Raw genomic sequence first — 5459 nt, forward strand, 5'->3', positions numbered from 1 at the left:
GCTTCCTCCTCTTTGTAGTACTGCTTTATAGAAATGTGTGGGAAGAGTCAAAGATAACTACCCTTGAGAGGTAAAAACATAATAGCAAGAACACAAGAAAACAATTCTGAGAGGATATATACAAACTTGATAACAGTAACTGTGTGTTAGTAGTGGGAAAAATGGTTTGTGAGTATGGTGCTAGTCAAAAGGAATTATAATCAATCTAATCTGTAATGTTTTAATTATTTACATGGAGAAGGTGTTGGGTTTTTTCCTTATTGAATTTATTGGGGTCACATTGGTTTATAAAATTATAGAGGTTTCAGGTGAACTGTTCTATAATACATTATCTGTATATTGTATTGTGTTCATCAGTCCAAGTCAAGTATCCTTTCATCACCATTTATCCTCCTTAACCCCTCTCCTACCTTTCCCACCCCTGGTAATCACCATACTGTTGTCTGCTGCTTTTCTTTCTTTCCTTCCTTCTTCCCCCCCTTTTTGTTTTTCTTAATAGGTGCACAATGTATTTTCTAAAAAATTTTGTTGTGTAGGTCTGTCCTGGGCAATGTAGGGTGCTTAGCAGAATCCCATGGTCTTTACCCACTATATGCCTATAGCATTCCCTTCCCCCAGGTTGTGATAATCAGATATGTCCCCTGGGGAGGAGAATCATGCTGGTTGAGAACCACAGTCTCTAATGCCATTATCATCTCAGCTCTGCACTTTTTCACATGTTCTCTGGCAAAGAGCTAGTCTACTGATTGGGTTCAGGGAAGAGAAGACAGCTCCCACCCTCCCGTGCTTAAACCAGGATGAGTGCCTGCCGGCCAGCTGGTCTTCCTCAATGGAGCAAAGGTGAGGAGAGGGCATCATGCACATACTCTAAGCCAGTCGCAATTTTGAGCTAATGAATTCGTCGATTTGGATTTTGAGAACTCTTCAGAAAATATTGGCTAAATATATTGTTTTGAATTTGAACAAATATTTAATATAAATACTTCTTGTAAAAAACACAACCATTCATCACTGGAATCCTATATAATAAAGAGCTAATATGTAAATGGTTGTCACACTTTCACGCTGACATGCCATAACAGCTCAGACACTCAACACTGGGGAGAGAGGAAAGTGGACCAGCCAGGTACAAATGAGCTTGCAAAAGAGGAATGGGGGCCAGTCAGGCTGTGGCCTGGGAGAGGGACAAGCTGCCCACCCCGCAGTCCCGGGCTCCAGGGGCTGCACCTACACCTGTGGCCCGAAAGAGGGACAAGCTGCATGCCCTCCGGTCCTGGATGCCAGTGGTTGCACTTGACCTGTGGCCTGGGAGAGGGACAATCCACATGCCCCACGGTCCCCACAGTCCTGGGGCCAGCAGCTATGCCTGCAGCCTGGGAGAGGGGCAAGCCACCCACCCTGTGGTCCTGGGCGAATTTGCTTGCCCACAGTCCCCTGCGGCCCAGCAAAGCTGGCCAGGGGTCCTGGGTGCCTGCGGCCAGCCAGAGGGAGGGAAGCCCAGGTCCTGGGTGCCTGTGACTGAGGCAGTTAGGTGATGAGGCCAGCAGGGGAGCAGTTAGGGGCAATCAGGCAGATAGAGGATCAGTTAGGGGCTATCAGGCAGGCAGGCAGAGGTGGTTAGGGGTGATCAGGCAGGCAGGCAAGCAAGCGGTTAGGAGCCAGCAGTCCCAGATTGAGAGAGGCAGTCAGACATCCCCCAAGGGATCCCAGATTGGAGAGGGTGCAGGCCAGGCTGAGGGAACCCCCTCCCTCTGCACAAATTTTGTGCATCAGGCCTCTAGTCATTGTTATAAAGCTTTTAGGAAGTAAACTAACTTTCACGCTGTCATGCCATAACAGCTCAGACACTCAACACTGGGGAGAGAGGAAAGTGGACCAGCCAGGTACAAATGAGCTTGTGAAAGAGGAATGGGGACCAGTCAGGCTGTGGCCTGGGAGAGGGACAAGCTGCCTGCCCCACATCCTGGGCTCCAGGGGCTGCACCTACACCTGTGGCCCGAAAGAGGGACAAGCTGCATGCCCTCCGGTCCTGGATGCCAGTGGTTGCACTTGACCTGTGGCCTGGGAGAGGGACAATCCACATGCCCCACGGTCCCCACAGTCCTGGGGCCAGCAGCTATGCCTGCAGCCTGGGAGAGGGGCAAGCCACCCACCCTGTGGTCCTGGGCGAATTTGCTTGCCCACAGTCCCCTGCGGCCCAGCAAAGCTGGCCAGGGGTCCTGGGTGCCTGCGGCCAGCCAGAGGGAGGGAAGCCCAGGTCCTGGGTGCCTGTGACTGGCCAGAGGAGGGAATCCTGGGTCCTGGGTATGGGGTTAGGCAGAGGCAGTTAGGGGTGATGAGGCCAGCAGGGGAGCAGTTAGGGGCGATCAGGCAGGCAGGCAGGCAAGCGGTTAGGAGCCAGAGGTCCTGGATTGGGAGAGGCAGTCAGACATCCCAGGTGGTTAGGTGATCAGGCAGGCAGGCAAGCAAGCGGTTAGGAGCCAGCAGTCCCAGATTGAGAGAGGCAGTCAGACATCCCCCAAGGGATCCCAGATTGGAGAGGGTGCAGGCCAGGCTGAGGGAACCCCCTCCCTCTGCACAAATTTTGTGCATCAGGCCTCTAGTCATTGTTATAAAGCTTTTAGGAAGTAAACTAACAAACAGAGGAGGATACCTAGGAACCAAGCAGACTCACTTTTTATTGGCTTGATTTTTTAAAACTATTTTTGCTGTAATTTTAAATATAGTGCTCATGATAAACATGATCCTATATAATAAAAGACTAATATGCAAATCAACCAAATGGCAGAATGACCAGTCACTATGATGCACACTGACCACCAGGAGGCAGATGCTCAATGCAGGAGCTGCCCCCTGATGGTCAGTGAGCTCCCACATTGGGATCGCTGCTTAGCTAGAAACTGAGCTCACAGCTGGTGAGTGTAGAGACAATGGTGAGAGGCTCTCTCACCTCCGCAGCAGGGCTAAGGGTGTCTGACTGATGGCTTAGGCCCACTCCCTGTGGGGAGGGGCTTAAGCCATCAGTCAGATATCCCCCAAGGGCTCCTGTGAGAAGGTGCAGGCTGGGCTGAGGGACTCCCCTGAGTGCATGAATTTCGTGAACTGGGCCTCTAGTTTTTAAATAAAAGACAAGATCAGAATTAACCATTTCTCACTCAATTCTTTACACATAGGTTATTGTTTTTGTCTTTTATGAGTGAGAACTTAAATAGTTCTAAAAAGATCTGGCACAGAGAATTCCCACCAATATTTCCTGAATTGCTTCACTTCCTTTATGTCTTAGGAATCTTACAGAAACATAAATCCAATCAGAATAGATGAGCAGAAAGGGGGATTCCCAGGAAAGCTCAGGCAAGATAGCAATCAGGATGGCAGCTTCATTGGAAATCTGGGCAACTTTGCCATAATTCTCATTGTGTGCCACATGGTACAGGGTGGGGTTTTTTGTCTTTTTTTTTTCTGTTTCTCTCCCCTGTTCTATTTTTTTCTAAATGAAGCTTCAACTTACCCATAACTTTCCCCAAAATGTTGTTTTTAGAACCTAAGTCTTTGTCATGTTTACAGTTCAGTTACCACATGTAATCAAACCCATGCTCTCCTTTAAAATGTCCAGAAAGGAGATTTTGATGTCTCCGTCAAAATTTTGAATCCTTCAAGGCTGTCAAAACAAAACAAGACCAAAAAGCAAAAACACTTCTTCATCAATTGTCATCTCTCATCCAATTAGCTTGGCCATTTTGTGGACTTGTTCCATCCAATAAGATTCTTACAATTACAAGATGAATAAATATGTATTAAAAAACCTGAAATACACATTTATGATAAGATTTTTTCAGTATCCCATTGTAAATTAAGAAATGATTGGCTATGGACTTTAAAATTATCTTTGTTTAAGGAAGTAAATAAAGGAAGAACTATTATTCAAAGTGAAAGACTACCCAAAAAAACAATTTTTTCATCTAAATGGCTTTTTGGTATGATATAGACAAAATTGCATATCTATTACTCTCTGAAGAGCCATGAAGCCTACCAAAATTTAACAAATGCTGATATGTAGACTTACATGGAAATGTTAAGTTTTAAATATGACTTCCAAATGTTTTAATTCATCTCAAATTATTCAGCTACCAATATCAAGAACATATGTTGAAGTATAATAATTATAGCAAATCCATAAAATATAAATTAAGGTTTACTAACAAAATTTATTGTTTGAAATCTTTCACAAAGATGAATAGTTTGACTTTGAATTTATTTAAACAACAGCAGCAACAAAACAGTATAGCATGTTCTTGATGTAGAATGTACATGAAATTACTATATGCTAGCTACTCTAGGGAAGCATCCCCATCCCCAGGCCCTAAGTCCTAAGAAATTACTCCCTTGCATTCTTAGAAAACAGGAGGTAGCTCAGTGTAATAAATACCCTCAAACAAGGTCTTCATAGTGACTGTATGAAAGAGAGAGGTGGGATTGCTGGTTTTAACACATCCCGGTGCAGGCGGATACATTACACCAAAGTTCAATTCATGAAAAGCAATTGTATTTGGGGGGAAGGCAGAGGTGCGTAAAGGGTACCAAGCACAAAAGGCTATGATTCAGTCTTGCAGCTATGTAATAGTCAGAGTAAACCCCATGACAGATACATTGGAGAACATTAAGGAACTAACTGCATAACTCCTAGGCAATCTTTTATAGCTCATTGTTTAGTGGCAAACTGCTGCTTTTAACACACCCCAGTGCAGGTGGATACATTACACCAAAGTTCAATTCATGATAAGCAATTGTATTTGGGGGAAAGGCAGAGGTGAGTAAAGGGTACCAAGCACAAAAGGCTATGATTCAGTTCTGCAGCTGTGCAATAGTCAGAGTAAACCCCAACAGATACATTGGGAACATTAATGAACTAACTGCATAACTCGTAGGCAATCTTTTATAGCTCATTGTTTAGTGGCCTTTATGTTTAAGTGTGTGTGTTAGTAGATACGAGGTCTTATTTTTAGAAAAAAAAATGTATGAGGAAGAAAATAAATTTGACTTAGAACAGTAACTGCATTTAGAGAGTGTTCTGAGCTCTATTAACTTGTATTCCTACGTTTTCTAAAGAGAAACGTAAGAAAACGCCAACAGACTGATGGGAACATAAAAGCTAAAAACTGAACTGCTTATGTAACAACTGTTTGAACGTGTTTTCATTGTATTAATGTTCCCCGTGTTGTTTTAACGTTCTATTGGCTTCTAATTCAAGTGTTCCATATCCTTCACAGAAGAATTCCATTGTTTAGTATTGAGAATTCTTAGAACAGTAACTGCATTCAGATAGTGTTCTGAGCTCTATTAAGTTTTATTCTTACGTTTTCTGAAGAGATTCCTTAAAACTCCAACAGTTTTTTGGGAACATAAAACGTAAAAACTGAACTGGTTATGTAACAACTGTTTGAACGTGTTTTCATTGTATT

This window comes from Myotis davidii, unplaced genomic scaffold (assembly GCF_000327345.1).
Source record: "Myotis davidii unplaced genomic scaffold, ASM32734v1 scaffold31, whole genome shotgun sequence".
NCBI lineage: Eukaryota > Metazoa > Chordata > Mammalia > Chiroptera > Vespertilionidae > Myotis > Myotis davidii.